This window comes from Schistocerca serialis, chromosome 8, assembly GCF_023864345.2.
Source record: "Schistocerca serialis cubense isolate TAMUIC-IGC-003099 chromosome 8, iqSchSeri2.2, whole genome shotgun sequence".
In the NCBI taxonomy this organism is placed as follows: Eukaryota; Metazoa; Arthropoda; class Insecta; order Orthoptera; family Acrididae; genus Schistocerca; species Schistocerca serialis.
Window position 1 is genome coordinate 252,822,717 of NC_064645.1, and position 18,118 is coordinate 252,840,834.

Sequence of the window (18,118 nt, forward strand, 5' to 3'; positions counted from 1 at the left end):
AACGCGCTAATTTATATGCTGGCTTTCTAGAACAGCACAGGCGCCAGCGGGGCATAACGTCATCGAAGACCAATCGTAGGCAGCGTCGAATACCAGAGTCCTCTGCTGGAGAAACGGGTCGCGGTCTGCGGAAGCGCGCCGCGGCACGGGAAATGCGGCCGGGAGCGACGGACCCCATTCGCGCGCGCGAGGTGTTGGCGCCCGATTTAAGCATCTGCGCTAAGGCTTCCCATCTGCGTTGACTCGGTGCGGTTGCTAATCTGTGGCTGACGGTTCCTTAGTGCCGACAAGGCTGGTTCCCAGGCTTTGCTCAGGTGAAACCCCGTGTCTCTGTTTATTAGCTCACTGCTTATACGTATTTCGACCGCCTCTTTGATGATGGAGTTCCAGTATGTGGAAGCATGCGAGAGGATCTTGGTTTCTTCGTAATTCATGCCGTGTCCCGTGTCAAGGCAATGTTCAGCAACCGCAGATTTCTCTGGCTGACCCAACCTCGTGTGACGTTTATGTTCGTCGCATCTGTCTTTGACCGTACGACACGTCTGGCCAATATAAGATTTCCCACACTGGCACGGGATTTTGTATATTCCTGGTCTCCTCAGGCCGAGGTTGTCTTTAACAGAGCCCAGCATCGATTTCACTTTTGCTGGAGGCCGGAAAACACATTTAATACGGTGTTTCTTGAAAATTCTGCCCACCTTAAAAGACACGCTACCGACATACGGTAGAAAAACCAACCCTGTGGTGTTATCTGCGTCTTCAGGTTGTTCTTGAGGTTTGGAGCGTGCTGGTCGAAAGGCGTTCCGGATCTGCTTCTCGGAGTACCCATTCTGGGCAAATACAGAGCGGAGATGGTTGAGCTCTGCCGATAAGCTGTCCTGATCTGAGATGGCTCTAGTCCTATGCACTAGCGTCCGTAATACACCGCTGCGCTGTGAGGGGTGATGACAGCTCGTAGCTTGTAAATACAAGTCTGTGTGCGTAGGCTTCCGGAACACACTGTGACCCAAGGAGCCGTCACCTTTTCTACGCACCAAAACATCCAGAAACGGGAGCTCACCATCTTTTTCTACCTCCATGGTAGAACAGATACTTGGATGGATGGAGTTCAAATGTTCCAGGAAAGAAGGAAGCGTTGCTGTCCCATGCGGCCATACCACAAACGTATCATCTACATATCTCCAAAAACATTTGGGTTTCAGAACCGCCGTCTGAAGTGCTTTGTCCTCGAAATCTTCCATAAAAAGATTTGCTACTATGGGAGACAAAGGGCTACCCATAGCAACACCGTCAGTCTGCTCGAAATACTGGTTGTTAAATAAAAAATAAGTCGAGGTAAGCACATGTTTGAAAAGGTGTAAGACGTCCCCTTCCAGCTTGGCTCCTATAAGTTGTAATGAGTCCATCAGAGGCACCCGTGTGAACAAGGAAACCACATCGAAACTCACTAGTAAGTCTGTAGATTCAAGACGCAAGTTCTTCATTCGCCGTATAAAATCTTCTGAGTTTCGAATATGGTGTTCACATTTCCCCACCATGGGACTCAGAAGAGTAGCCAGATGTTTAGCCAGATGGTATGTTGGGGCACCTATATTACTAACGATAGGGCGAAGCGGAACATTCTCCTTATGTATCTTAGGCAGGCCCTAAAGTTGTGGCGGAACTGGCGCTCGTTCTCTTAAACTCTTCTTCAGATGGTCAGGAAGTTGGCTGGATTTTAAGAGAGCGGATGTCCTCCGTTGTACGGCATCCGTCGGATCTTTCTGGAGTCGACGATACGCTGTATCCTGTAGTAGGTCCATCATCTTGCCAGAATAAGATGTAGCAGGCATAAGAACAGTGGCGTTACCCTTGTCAGCTGGTAAAATTACTATATCATTGTCTTCTTTTAAAGAACGGAGCGCTCTTCTTTCTTCAGTGGTGACATTCTGCTTGGGTGCAGGCATCCTGGTTATTGATCTACAAGCCTCTCGCCTTATTTCTTCAGCAGCGTCATTCGGAAGTTTTAAAACACCTTGTTCAACGGCACTGATGAACTCCTTGATGGGCAAGGTCTTGGGAGTAGGCGCAAAATTAAGTCCCTTTTCTAACACTGACATTGCAGCGTCACTCAGTGGTTTATCTGTGAGATTAAACACAGTCCGTCTGCTAAATTTCTCTTCTTGCAATGACCGGTGTGTAAGGCGTTGGAACTTAGAAGTTTGACGCGCTGTGATTTGCTACCGCACCCAGTCCGAAAACGCCCAAGTAGAGCTGTCCACCCACTCCCAAGAATCCGCTGACAGACCCGACGAGATCTTCAGGTGAAGTGAGAGCAGGCTTCTGGAGACTTGGTCTAATACTCGTCTAGTATAACGGATTCTTTCTCTCACCTGTGCCCTGCTTGCTCATTGTTTAATTCTCCTGGCCTACGCAGAGTCCACGTAATGGGTAAACTTGGCGAAAGTTGGTGTAGTTTGCTGGTCGCGACATCTCAGTAAGAACGCGAGAGAGCACAACAGTCTCTCCCTTTTGTTGCGGAGCTTATCGAACTCACGTACTGCGTTAACCATCTCCTCCCCGTAGAGGTACCAGATGTGCTGTTTGAGGCATTCCCGGCGCTGCATCTGCTTGATAGGTTCTCGGGACTTACGCCGGATAATATTGTAGAAGCCGCACAATATTTCAGCGAGACAACTGCCCGCCATCTTCAGGTGCTACTGTCGCGTCACTGAGAAACGCGCTAATTTATATGCTGGCTTTCTAGAACAGCACAGGCGCCAGCGGGGCATAACGTCATCGAAGACCAATCGTAGGCAGCGTCGAATACCAGAGTCCTCTGCTGGAGAAGCGGGTCGTGGTCTGCGGAAGCGCGCCGCGGCGCGGGAAATGCGGCCGGGAGCGACGGACCCCATTCGCGCGCGCGAGGTGTTGGCGCCCGATTTAAGCATCTGCGCTAAGGCTTCCCATCTGCGTTGACTCGATGCGGTTGCTAATCTGTGGCTGACGGTTCCTTAGTGCCGACAAGGCTGGTTCCCAGGCTTTGCTCAGGTGAAACCCCGTGTCTCTGTTTATTAGCTCACTGCTTATACGTATTTCGACCGCCTCTTTGATGATGGAGTCCCAGTATGTGGAAGCATGCGAGAGGATCTTGGTTTCTTCGTAATTCATGCCGTGTCCCGTGTCAAGGCAATGTTCAGCAACCGCAGATTTCTCTGGCTGACCCAACCTCGTGTGACGTTTATGTTCGTCGCATCTGTCTTTGACCGTACGACACGTCTGGCCAATATAAGATTTCCCACACTGGCACGGGATTTTGTATATTCCTGGTCTCCTCAGGCCGAGGTTGTCTTTAACAGAGCCCAGCATCGATTTCACTTTTGCTGGAGGCCGGAAAACACATTTAATACGGTGTTTCTTGAAAATTCTGCCCACCTTAAAAGACACGCTACCGACATACGGTAGAAAAACCAACCCTGTGGTGTTATCTGCTTCTTTGCCCAGAACGGGTACTCCGAGAAGCAGATCCGGAACGCCTTTCGACCAGCACGCTCCAAACCTCAAGAACAACCTGAAGAAGCAGATAACACCACAGGGTTGGTTTTTCTACCGTATGTCGGTAGCGTGTCTTTTAAGGTGGGCAGAATTTTCAAGAAACACCGTATTAAATGTGTTTTCCGGCCTCCAGCAAACGTGAAATCGATGCTGGGCTCTGTTAAAGACAACCTCGGCCTGAGGAGACCAGGAATATACAAAATCCCGTGCCAGTGTGGGAAATCTTATATTGGCCAGACGTGTCGTACGGTCAAAGACAGATGCGACGAACATAAACGTCACACGAGGTTGGGTCAGCCAGAGAAATCTGCGGTTGCTGAACATTGCCTTGACACGGGACACGGCATGAATTACGAAGAAACCAAGATCCTCTCGCATGCTTCCACATACTGGGACTCCATCATCAAAGAGGCGGTCGAAATACGTATAAGCAGTGAGCTAATAAACAGAGACACGGGGTTTCACCTGAGCAAAGCCTGGGAACCAGCCTTGTCGGCACTAAGGAACCGTCAGCCACAGATTAGCAACCGCACCGAGTCAACGCAGATGCGAAGCCTTAGCGCAGATGCTTAAATCGGGCGCCAACACCTCGCGCGCGCGTACGGGGTCCGTCGCTCCCGGCCGCATTTCCCGCGCCGCGGCGCGCTTCCGCAGACCGCGACCCGTTTCTCCAGCAGAGGACTCTGGTATTCGACGCTGCCTACGATTGGTCTTCGATGACGTTATGCCCCGCTGGCGCCTGTGCTGTTCTAGAAAGCCAGCATATAAAGTAGCGCGTTTCTCAGTGACGCGACAGTAGCACCTGAAGATGGCGGGCAGTTGTCTCGCTGAAATATTGTGCGGCTTCTACAATATTATCCGGCGTAAGTCCCGAGAACCTATCAAGCAGATGCAGCGCCGGGAATGCCTCAAACAGCACATCTGGTACCTCTACGGGGAGGAGATGGTTAACGCAGTACGTGAGTTCGATAAGCTCCGCAACAAAAGGGAGAGACTGTTGTGCTCTCTCGCGTTCTTACTGAGATGTCGCGACCAGCAAACTACACCAACTTTCGCCAAGTTTACCCATTACGTGGACTCTGCGTAGGCCAGGAGAATTAAACAATGAGCAAGCAGGGCACAGGTGAGAGAAAGAATCCGTTATACTAGACGAGTATTAGACCAAGTCTCCAGAAGCCTGCTCTCACTTCACCTGAAGATCTCGTCGGGTCTGTCAGCGGATTCCTGGGAGTGGGTGGACAGCTCTACTTGGGCGTTTTCGGACTGGGTGCGGCAGCAAATCACAGCGCGTCAAACTTCTAAGTTCCAACGCCTTACACACCGGTCATTGCAAGAAGAGAAATTTAGCAGACGGACTGTGTTTAATCTCACAGATAAACCACTGAGTGACGCTGCAATGTCAGTGTTAGAAAAGGGACTTAATTTTGCGCCTACTCCCAAGACCTTGCCCATCAAGGAGTTCATCAGTGCCGTTGAACAAGGTGTTTTAAAACTTCCGAATGACGCTGCTGAAGAAATAAGGCGAGAGGCTTGTAGATCAATAACCAGGATGCCTGCACCCAAGCAGAATGTCACCACTGAAGAAAGAAGAGCGCTCCGTTCTTTAAAAGAAGACAATGATATAGTAATTTTACCAGCTGACAAGGGTAACGCCACTGTTCTTATGCCTGCTACATCTTATTCTGGCAAGATGATGGACCTACTACAGGATACAGCGTATCGTCGACTCCAGAAAGATCCGACGGATGCCGTACAACGGAGGACATCCGCTCTCTTAAAATCCAGCCAACTTCCTGACCATCTGAAGAAGAGTTTAAGAGAACGAGCGCCAGTTCCGCCACAACTTTAGGGCCTGCCTAAGATACATAAGGAGAATGTTCCGCTTCGCCCTATCATTAGTAATATAGGTGCTCCAACATACCATCTGGCTAAACATCTGGCTTCTCTTCTGCGTCCCATGGTGGGGAAATGTGAACACCATATTCGAAACTCAGAAGATTTTATACGGCGAATGAAGAACTTGCGTCTTGAATCTACAGACTTACTAGTGAGTTTCGATGTGGTTTCCTTGTTCACACGGGTGCCTCTGATGGACTCATTACAACTTATAGGAGCCAAGCTGGAAGGGGACGTCTTACACCTTTTCAAACATGTGCTTACCTCGACTTATTTTTTATTTAACAACCAGTATTTCGAGCAGACTGACGGTGTTGCTATGGGTAGCCCTTTGTCTCCCATAGTAGCAAATCTTTTTATGGAAGATTTCGAGGACAAAGCACTTCAGATGGCGGTTCTGAAACCCAAATGTTTTTGGAGATATGTAGATGATACGTTTGTGGTATGGCCGCATGGGACAGCAACGCTTCCTTCTTTCCTGGAACATTTGAACTCCATCCATCCAAGTATCTGTTCTACCATGGAGGTAGAAAAAGATGGTGAGCTCCCGTTTCTGGATGTTTTGGTGCGTAGAAAAGGTGACGGCTCCTTGGGTCACAGTGTGTTCCGGAAGCCTACGCACACAGACTTGTATTTACAAGCTACGAGCTGTCATCACCCCTCACAGCGCAGCGGTGTATTACGGACGCTAGTGCATAGGGCTAGAGCCATCTCAGATCAGGACAGCTTATCGGCAGAGCTCAACCATCTCCGCTCTGTATTTGCCCAGAACGGGTACTCCGAGAAGCAGATCCGGAACGCCTTTCGACCAGCACGCTCCAAACCTCAAGAACAACCTGAAGAAGCAGATAACACCACAGGGTTGGTTTTTCTACCGTATGTCGGTAGCGTGTCTTTTAAGGTGGGCAGAATTTTCAAGAAACACCATATTAAATGTGTTTTCCGGCCTCCAGCAAAAGTGAAATCGATGCTGGGCTCTGTTAAAGACAACCTCGGCCTGAGGAGACCAGGAATATACAAAATCCCGTGCCAGTGTGGGAAATCTTATATTGGCCAGACGTGTCGTACGGTCAAAGACAGATGCGACGAACATAAACGTCACACGAGGTTGGGTCAGCCAGAGAAATCTGCGGTTGCTGAACATTGCCTTGACACGGGACACGGCATGAATTACGAAGAAACCAAGATCCTCTCGCATGCTTCCACATACTGGGACTCCATCATCAAAGAGGCGGTCGAAATACGTATAAGCAGTGAGCTAATAAACAGAGACACGGGGTTTCACCTGAGCAAAGCCTGGGAACCAGCCTTGTCGGCACTAAGGAACCGTCAGCCACAGATTAGCATCCGCACCGAGTCAACGCAGATGGGAAGCCTTAGCGCAGATGCTTAAATCGGGCGCCAACACCTCGCGCGCGCGTACGGGGTCCGTCGCTCCCGGCCGCATTTCCCGCGCCGCGGCGCGCTTCCGTAGACCGCGACCCGTTTCTCCAGCAGAGGACTCTGGTATTCGACGCTGCCTACGATTGGTCTTCGATGACGTTATGCCCTGCTGGCGCCTGCGCTGTTCTAGAAAGCCAACATATAAATTAGCGCGTTTCTCAGCGACGCGACAGTAGCACCTGAAGATGGCGGGCAGTTGTCTCGCTGAAATATTGTGCGGCTTCTACAATATTATCCGGCGTAAGTCCCGAGAACCTATCAAGCAGTAAACTTGTTGTTACCAGATCAGTATCTGGAGAGGCTATGGAAAGTGCAAAAAGAACTACCACTCCTATTGAAGTTGGTCTTGAAACCTAATCATTGTTTAACCTAACCACAGGGGAAGCAAGGACTGATGGGGCAAAGGTCTACATTTCAGTTTTCTTTCCAGTAGCAGGAAAGCAGGCACTCAACCTAGGGATGCTAAGGAAGTTTGTCAAGGGTGGTCATAACACAGAAAAGGACTACATGAAAGAGGTGATTAAGCCTGAGTTGTATTTTCAGCAGATTTAAGCGCACTGATTGTACTCTACCTTTGATAAAGTGTTAATAGTAGCCAGTTACTGTGAACAGATGGTGCTCACCTGTTCAGAGCTAGGTGGAAGTAGACTGCTAATAAACAGTACATCATATGAAATGGTGGGACCTAGTTTCGTCTATCTACCACAGTTTAAGAAGAAATCCACCTGAGTAATTCACAGCTTCAGTTTTATTGGCCAGAGAAACCTATGGAAGTGTTACCAGCCAAAAATCTTGCTATGGTGAACCAAACTTTAGGAACTGAGTTAATTCTCTCCATAGACAAACTCATTAACAAGGAGAAAGGATGAATCTCTGTGGAGATGTTCATGCAGTATGTGGATCAGTAAAGGGAGATCCAGTATCAGAGAGGAACACTCTTGACCATTGTCACACCATGTATCACAGCAACACTTACTCTGCTATGTGCTGTCCTTGTTTATATAAACAGGAAGCGAAACACGTGACGAAGTTTAGACCGAGCCACTGTTCAAATCCCAGTGGATTGGATTAGCAGAGCCTAAGACGGAGTATCAGTAACTATAATTGTATTTTAAGTCAATCTAAAAAGAATTTAAAAGAGCTTGGGGTAAGCAGTGCATGAGGAAACATAGTGGTAAGAGTAATCTTGAGTATTACAGCAGACTGTCGCCAACAGAGCCAACAGCCATGGCCCTTGTCACCCTAGTTTGCAAACAGATTATCTAGTTTATGGTGACCCAAGGGATTGGTCCTGCTATATCTTTTCACTCCTAATGCTGTGTATACTTGTCCTGCTACATCTATAAGTGCACCAGAGGTGTACACATTCTGCTTTTGTCTTCCCACTGTGATATGCTACATAGCAGTTTATTCTGTATGCTTTCACAGGAGCGCTATTAGTAGGGTTCAGAAACTGATAAAAATACCGGAGCATCACAAGACAAGGCTCAATGAAACTTGTGTTCATTTTTTGTAATTGTTGATCACTAAATGGTGGATTTATTGTTCCTTTTGGTCTTATTTATATGTTTCAGTATGAAAAGTTGTCTCTGCAACTTCGTTCTCTATTCTCAATTCAAACCATCTTCAGGTTATCTACTATAATACATTTTTTCTGCAGTAATGAGAACCATCTCTGATTGTCGAGATTCTCTCCACTTTAGAACTGGGATGTCTATTACACTGCAACAGAAACTTAAGTACGGTTCCAGAAGTTGAGTTCCTGTAACATTAGGGTGTTCCAGCTACATATGACCACACTTATACAAGTCGTAATTACTTTTTCCGGGATGTGTGTTGCGGGTTCGCTGAATTCATTCTAAGTGGCCACAATTAGTCGTCATTCGAAATTACCCAAATGCATTCTACCAAACATGAAGTTCGTTTTTATTATTAAGTGAATCTAAAACATACGTATCTTCAAGAAGAAACTTCTTTTTCATACTAAGCTTTTTTCACACTACGTCGCATACCACCAGACTGCGATTTTTAATATCCATTGAGCCACATTTTTTTCCTATTTCAATGTTTACCCTGAATTAAGAAAGCCTGTATACCACTAAATGGTCTCAAATATATAGCACACATTCCCATGTAGCTGTCAGCCACACTTTCTCTTTCAATAAAAAAAGATCAGTTTCGGATATTGCACCATCCGGCTGATGATGATGACGCTTGGAACAGTTGTGCTGTTCCCAGCAGTTTTGTGACTGTGTCAACATAACTGTTCCAAGCGTCATAATCAGCCCCAGATCTACGATATTTCCTAACCGGGTCAAAAACTTGATAGTGCCCACAAAATTAAAAAAAAAAAAACGGATTTTCAAAATATGTTCATTTTGTAGCACACATCTTTCTGAAGAGTTTGATATACAGGGTGATTCAAAAAGAATACCACAACTTTAGGAATTTAAAACTCTGCAACGACAAAAGGCAGAGCTAAGCACTATCTGTCGGCGAATTAAGAGAGCTATAAAGTTTCGTTTAGTTGTACATTTGTTCGCTTGAGGTGCTGTTGACTAGGTGTCAGCGTCAGTTGATGCTAAGATGGCAACCGCTCAACAGAAAGCTTTTTGTGTTATTGAGTACGGCAGAAGTGAATCGACGACAGTTGTTCAGCGTGCATTTCGAACGAAGTATGGTGTTAAACCTCCTGATAGGTGGCACTTATCTGTCTGTAACTACCTGAACGTCAACTACCCGAGGCGATGGATCGGCCGCCAGGCAGCCCGTGACAGAGTACTTCATCACTGGCCTCCAAGAAGCCCTGATCTTACCCCCTGCGATTTTTTTCTTATGGGGGTATGTTACGGATATGGTGTTTCGGCCACCTCTCCCAGCCACCATTGATGATTTGAAACGAGAAATAACAGCAGCTATCCAAACTGTTACGCCTGATATGCTACAGAGAGTGTGGAACGAGTTGGAGTATCGGGTTGATATTGCTCGAGTGTCTGGAGGGGGCCATATTGAACATCTCTGATCTTGTTTTTGAGTGAAAAAATACCTTTTTAAATACTCTTTGTAATGATGTATAACAGAAGGTTATATTATGTTTCTTTCATTAAATACACATTTTAAAGTTGTGGTATTCTTTTTGAATCACCCTGTATAAAACATATATGTTCGCATGAATTTTAAGACATGTTACTTGGTCTTGTGTGCCAAAGTGCAGTGACACGCCTCTTCGCAGAACATTTTTCTGTCGCACGTCATTGGATTTAGCTCTCTGGAATTCAAGCATGTATTTTTTTATAATAGAAGCCACCAGACCTGGACAGTGGAAATTAAAATGTCCTGTGGTGCTCTCCTGCTTCCAGTCGGCCAATTCGACATCCTACCCCCTTAAAAAAACTCAAAATTAATACTGGATGGGATTATTTGTGACCAGGAGAATAAAAGCTCTTCAAAAAATTTGCACTCTTTAACGCCTATTAGCTAATAACTTTCTCTTTTCTGTGACATAAAATAAAATACAGGAAACATAAAACCACTAAAGACAAGCAACACAATACACATTTCTTCAATTCTTCTCCGGTCTCTGCATTTTTTTCTCTCTACTCTTGGTATAGTTTTACATGGCGTGCTTTCCTTTTTGCGAGAGAATCTATTACCTTGTTGAAGTTCGTCAAACGTATTGCTACATAAAAAAAATCAAAATGTCGTTGTCTAACAATGAAAAAGTTGCTAACACGAATAGTACCCAAGACTGGTGTAGTTTCTCGATTTGATTACGTTCATTTTGTCACTGTCTGCAAAATAAAACGAAATAACTCTTTCTAATATTGCAGCTACTGTAACACATGACAAACAGTGAGACTGTTTTGCCACAAATTGTCATTTTTAAGTATCTCATTTACATAAATAACACGACAGAATATACGTACCACTATTAAATACCTATCAGGCCTACTACAAGCACAAAGTTTTGTGTTAGGAAATAGTTTCACATGTCATTCATACGCTCCAGTTTCTCAAACATGAGTTCGAAAAGTAGTAGTACGAAATTTTTATATAAATTTAGAATCGTCATATTCTTCCACATAATTTATGTGATGTCCCCGTTTCTTTTTCTTCCTCGTTCTAACAAATAATCTTCTCATGGCTAATTCTGTAACTATTCCTGCCACTGTCAAAACATATTCTCCCGTTGACTTCCCCAACCCTGCCAGAATCACCGGTTCAGTTATCCTGGACTTATTTTCCGGTTAGACGTTATTACATACTCATACAATGCGTTTTCCACGCTATTCCGAAAATAGAACTTAAGCGACTGCTAAACGGCGACTGTACAACTGGCTATTAATACTGTAAGGCTCTGTCAAAAATTTTCTGTCAAAATTGCTTTTTCTTGGATAAACAGAGGAGATAATATGTAATCTTTCTTACCTGCTATTCCTGTTAGTCCTTTATTTCCACTCTGGTATACTGAATCTATTGATTCCGCTCATAATTATAACAACGCTGATTATTTGCACATCCAATCCAACCAGATTAGTGTCATTCACCCATTCGAGTTTATTGCGTTCAGCTTACATTGCCCCGTCCTCTTTTGTCTGCGGCAATGCTTTTTATTTCTAGATGCGACAGGGATTCCCCTGGCAGAGACATCACGTACACTATGCACGGCTTCAAAAAATCAACATATGATTCGGTCAGAAATTGTTCAAAAATGTTAAAAACCAACTGAGATGAGTTTCAAAATCAAATGAAACATCGATAGACCAACGTGCGCTGGATACTATACAGTATACTCCATTCACTATAAGAATAAACCTGATGTAAACAAACACAAACGCGATGATTGGTCAGCAGCCGTAGGTCTCGTACACAAGTGTTGTTCCGCCCTTGGAACACGGTCCAACTTATATATTAAAAATCTTATCACTATGTGTATAAACTTTAACAAATTCTGATGTATTAATAGGCATCAACGTTTTTCTTATTCGTACTTCAACTGCGTAATTTTTATTTCAAATATCGTGTACAGTCACAGTCTCTCTAAATGCTACTTGTGCTCTAAATGTCTCGCTGTTCACAAGTACCGTGAATATAGATGACACTGCTTCCTGCTTCGTAGTGAAACACGAGCGCAGAACATCGTTAATGACTAGAAACAATTTGTACTTACAGTTTTCACATCATTACAGCCGGCCGAAGTGGCCGTGCGGTTAAAGGCGCTGCAGTCTGGAACCGCAAGACCGCTACGGTCGCAGGTTCGATTCCTGCCTCGGGCATGGATGTTTGTGATGTCCTTAGGTTAGTTAGGTTGAACTAGTTCTAAGTTCTAGGGGACTAATGACCTCAGAAGTTGAGACCCATAGTGCTCAGAGCCATTTGAACCATTTGAACCATCATTACAGGAAAAAAAATCAGCTTTGACTTTTTTTGAGGAATATATACTAAAGAAAAGGGATTGAATCTTAACTATAGATGTATTGTAATTGGTAGCATCATCGGTTAATATTCGGGTGTGTTGCAGGTGGTGGTTCGACCTCGTTGGAGACTGCAACTTTTTTTGTTGAGTTTGAAGACCTAAATCGTCTAAATATGAAATTGATCAAATAAATGGCAACTAGCCCATACTTAACCATCGTTTTTCAGGAAAAATGCACATCTTATAATGTCTAATAACATACCGCACGCAAAACACTGGTTTTTATTGAAAATACTTCTACCTTTTATAAAAGATTGTTGAAGTTGAGAAATCATTACACAATCAAATTGTTTGTAGAAAAATCAAACGCCCTTTGTTTGAATGTCACCATTGATTTGTAGGACAGATGTGGTCTCACACTAGACAGAGTGAAATGCATCGTTGAAACATGGAAAAAAAATTCGTTGCGTCGAGTACATTGTACACATGCTGCATTTTTACGGTTGCTACTTTAGCTTTGCAACCTGAACCCAACAGAATTCATCTGGAGCCAAGTTAAGGAATTTGTCGCGAGAAATAGGATATTTAAGTTGCCAAACGTACTGCAACTAATGCATGAAGCTTTGTGACACGTCACTGCCGAACGATGGCGAAATGCAGAACAGCCCACCATAAAAGAGGAGGAGGACATGTGGATTTCTTAGTGGCTTGGGATTCTGTTGCTGATTACCTCATTATTAACGTAGTCGTACTGAAATGCATTCCTCCGAGTCCAATATGGAAGGGGTTCAGAGACTACCAGACAATTGACTGTAATATCTTCAGTGGCTTCAATATTTAACTATGTGGTAAAATCTCATGAGTGCTCTTTTGCGCCGCACGTAGTTCATGCAGAAAAATTCCAATTGTTAAAGTCAGGAATTCTTATCATTCTTGTTTTTAATTCCTATGCTATGTTAGCTAACATCGAGACCATGTTTTGTTTTCCGTCCAGTCACATAAAGAAGCATATCGCCTGAGTTTTACCATATATTATTTCCTTTTCTTTCAAAATTAAATGACATTCAAAGGTATACTGTTCTCTGCTCGTCACTTTTTACTTCGTTACTGCAACTCTTCACACCAATGCAGGTTAGTTGGGTCACTTGCCTGGCTAGTTCTGTCCAAGTTAAGTGCGATGTAAAGCTGTTTCCATGTATTATCGCTGAGTCGATTTGTGCGTAACGCACAGCATAAAACGTATTCTCATTATCGTACTTGACTGTATTCGAAACAGCTCCATGTGAAACGATATCCAATGAGGTTTCAGTAAGCGCGGAAGAAAAACTTGGTGTAATGTTTACATTAGGTTTATTCTAACGATGAACGGAGTATAGATGGCTTGTGAAACAAGGTTTCTTTTTTCAAAAATATGAATTTGTCACCCCCTGAAATTGTCGCCCGTGGAAGATAACCGATATCGGTGGATTCTGGCGACAACCGACATCGACCGCAGACGGCCGATCTTTTCATATCAGTAGGCCACTCTGTTCGCGGTCACACTATAACCGATCTTATCCCCCAAACGCGCAGACTACGAACGACAGTCAGTGAAATTCTAATTAATTTTTTTCTTCGTTCAAATCGACCGACGCTCTCGCACAAGAAATATGGACTTGAGAAACTGGTAAGTTTAGTCCAAGTAAGAGTGAGCTTGTGGCACTCTGAGGGTGAAAATATCATAATTGGGATATAGTTCGAAATCTTTGGACTGAAATCTCAGGTTTACTCGAAACCTCAATCAGGCAAAATCTTTATCGGAAATTTTAGGCATAGATTGTAAACTAAAAAAATAATTTGATCAAGTGAAAAGGGTTGATATCTTACAAGCTTATAGTTACTGTACTGGACCTTTTTTTGATAGATTGTCATTAGTTGTTTACAAATTATTATTACTGCTTACTGGCGTTTTATGCCAGTAGGATAGTAATTCCGTTAATATAAAGTTGTTTGTAAATGTGGTACAGTATATAGTATATATTTCTACTTTTAAGTGCTTTAGGTTTTCAAGGTATCTTATGCTACACTTTACACTTGTCTTAAATCGTGTGCTAAATGACAGTCACTGAAGGTTGACTGACATACATTTACACAACTTTAAATATATACAGCAAAACAGAGTGTTTACAGCTTGCTTTTTAAGATCCCCACTAATTATCTCGAGTATGCAACAGAACTTTCTCTGCCATCCATATATTCGTAAAACTTGTCTGGTTATTCCTGTAACTTAGGATAGAGTGTATAGTAGTCGCCAGATTCTTAACGGGACAGGAAAGCTCATTTACATGCATTCGACGTCTCTTCAATAGAAGAAGCTGCTATCCAGCACTCGCATCCAAGCACAGAGGCGTCTTGGTATCCACCCAATCCTAAGAGGTTAAAATCTAACCTACTTCGTACAGAGAATAGATTCTAACCCAAAGTAATCTAAACTCCATGACCTTACTGAAAACTGGCGATGGGCATCGAATGTACTATGACCATGCTGTCGGCCGACGTTATCGGGCGACTTCTGGCAACGATTTCTAACGACCATTTTCGGTGCCATTGTGAATGCAGCCTTATCTGAAGGTGGGATACAACTGGAGGCTGAAACCTGTCATTTATTTAACAAAAGACTGTGTGACTGACTATTTTTTACTATTTTTATTTAACAGACAGATCGCTGTTTCCCATTGATTTTATCTTACCCTAAGTCTTTGTCCACTTGCAAAATATTTATTAAGTGACGAAACTGCCTGTGAAATTTACAAACTTTTGTAACATGCTAGAGGTTCCTGAATGAACGTTTTAGTAACTTTTTACACAATTTCCATTGCGAGTCACCAAGCGACTTATGTAAGTCTGCCTCCTAAACACACGACAACTTTTCACCTGCTGGACTTGAACGTCTCGTGACTGGTGTATATCCCCAGATTCTTAATTTTTCCTCAATCTTCTTTAAGTATGGTACGCTAATTTTGCTGCTCCACCGTTACGATAAATGAACTGCAGTGGGACTAGCTATGCAAACATATACCTCGTTAGTCACGTTGCACTGATAGCGCAACTTGTTGCCAGGTGCGGCAGGCTGAACGGATACTGTGTAACTTGCCAGGCTAGCGGAAACCCAAGCTGGCCTGCTTTACCCACATTACTCTTGTGCCTCCGTTGCGGCAGGCTGAGCTGCTTTAATGGTTGTGGCGGAGACAGAAGCATGCAGGCGTGAAGGAGAATAGGTACATCTCTGACGTACACCGCTTACATTTTCCCATAGTGCTATGGAGCCGCCCACCGCACTGCTGCGGACGAGTTACCTCCATACCTCAGTGAATAAAAAATATCTCGAGTATTTATCACACAACATATGTGCCTCATTGTGTGCTGTCATTTGCAGAAAACCTCGTTTCGATATCTTGAATCGTTAATGATATACGACGATTGTTATGAACACACGATTCGCGATGCGCAAGGACATGAACGGGAGCACTGAGCGCAACCGTCCTTCGGATATAAAACCCAGTAACTCGAGAACGAAATTATATATCCTTCTGCCCTCCATTTTAAATAAAATTTCATATCTTTTCTACATTTCATTCACTATGAGCTAAAACCAACTACACCCAAACTTTATGCTGTGTATTTTTACCTCTGCTAAATCTTTAAAATTTTGCGAAAGTTTTACTTACTTTGATACAGCACAGTAACTACGGCATATAACGAGAAGAAATTAAGTCCTTTATTAAACGAAGATATCAGACTGTAAGATGCGAAAAATCAAATTTTTTCACCTAGTAGTTTTCTTGAAAACGGATGATAACTATCTCATAGCAGCCGGCGAATCTACACGGACAGTTCTGTCGCATCGCGCCTGACCGTTCGTTGAATATACAACTCAATAAGGCACCGTCCTGCTCTCAATTTTAAATATCATTTTGATATCTTATCTACGTATCATGAATGTAGTATAAACTAAAATCAACCATACGCAAAGTTTACACACTGCTTTGTTACCTCTGTGACCTCTTTTGAAATGTTGTGCAATGTTTTACTTAGTTTTAAGCAATGCAGTAAGTACGACAGACAACAAAAAACAAATTCACTTCTTTATCGAGTGAAGGTTCAGATTATAGCATGCACAAAATCAAATATTTTCACCCAACAGTTTCCGAAGAATCTGATGATAAGTATTTTATATCGGCCAGAACGCTGTCTCTCAGCACAGGCAATATTTTTACATAATTTGATGCAGCTCAGTAAGTATGAAGGATAACGAAATGAAATTAAGTTCCTTATAAAGCGAAGATTCGGACTGTAGGATGTGCAAAATCAAAATTTTTCACCGAATAGTTTTCGAAAACTCGGATGATAAGTATTTCACATCGTCCAGAACGCCATCTTTCAGCACAGGCACCAGTTCTTGGCGACCAGTACAGTCATAACCAATGCAGCCTCAACACAGAATGCAAAGAGCTTCACTATAGCAGCGTAAGGGTTAAAGAGGAGGGCAATGTGGCGCACCAACCATATTTCGTCGAAAACACGCAAAATAGGAAAGGGTTCGTTGAAGCCGTAGGCAAGCGCGGGTTTTATGCCCTACAAAATACACTGAAGCGCCAAAAACAAACTGGTGTAGACATGCGTATTAAAATACAGACGTATGTAAAGAGGCGGAATATGGCGTTACGGTCGGCAACGCCTATGTAAGACAAGCGTCTGGCACAGTTGTTAGACTGCTTACTGCTGCTACAGTGGCAGATTATCAAGATTTAAGTGTTATAGTCGGCGCACGAGCGATGGGACGCAGCATCTCTTAGGTAGTAATGAAGTGGGGATTTTCCCAAACGACCATTTCACGAGTGTACGTGAATATCAGGAATCCAGTAAAACATCAAATCTCCGACATCGCTGTGGCTGGAAAAAGATCCTGCAAGAATGGGACCAACGACAACTGAAGAGAATCGTTCAAAGTGACAGAAGTGCAACCCTTCCGCAAATTGCTGCAGATTTCAATGCTGCGCCGTCAACAAGTGTCAGTGTGTGAACCATTCAACAAAACATCATCGATTTGGGATTTCGGTGCCGAAGGCCCTCTCATGTACCATTGATGACTGCATGACACAAAGCTTTACGACTCGCCTGGACCTATCAACACTGACACTGGACTGTTGATGACTGGAAACATGTTGCCTGGTCGAACAAGTCTCATTTCAAACTGTGTCGGGTGTATGGACATGTACGGGTATGAGGACAACCTCGTGAATCCATGAACCCCGCATGTCAGCAGGGGCTGTTCAAGCTGGTGGAGGCTTTGTAATGATGTGGGGCGTACGCAGTTGGTGAAATATGGGACCCCTGATACGTCTAGATACGATTCTGACAGGTAACAAGTCCTGATCACCTGTGTCCATTCATGTCCATTGTACATTCCGACGAACTTGGGCAATTCCAGCAGGACAGTGCGACACCCCATACGTCCATAATTGCTACAGAGTGGCCCCAGAAACACTCTTCTGAGTTTAAACACTTCCGCTGGCCACCAAACTCCCCAGACATGACCATTATTGAGTATATCTGGGATGTCTTGCAAAGTGCTGTTCAGAAGAGATCTCCACCCTCTCATACTCTTACTGATCTATGGACAGCCCTACATAATTCATGGTGGTAATTCCCTCCAGCACTACTTCAGACATTAGTTGAGTCCATGCCACGTCATGTTGCGGCACTTTTGCTTGCTTGCGGGGGCCCTACACAATATCAGGCAGGAGTACCAGTTTCTTTGGCTCTTCAGTGTATAACACAGTCGTTTTA

The 18,118-nt window shown here is 44.0% G+C and overlaps 1 protein-coding gene across 2 annotated transcripts in view; it reads right to left on the reverse strand.

The window, feature by feature from the left end:
* LOC126416582 (uncharacterized) overlaps positions 1–18,118 on the reverse strand; it is a 213,791-nt gene that overhangs the window by 180,618 nt on the left and 15,055 nt on the right. The window contains exon 1 of one of the 2 annotated variants that reach the window (XM_050084334.1): positions 11,302–11,466. The exons of the other annotated variant lie outside the window; for it this stretch is intronic. The gene's annotated coding sequence lies outside the window, so the exon portion shown is untranslated. Of the gene's footprint in view, positions 1–11,301; positions 11,467–18,118 lie in introns of those variants that run through there. 2 annotated transcript variants of the gene reach the window in all.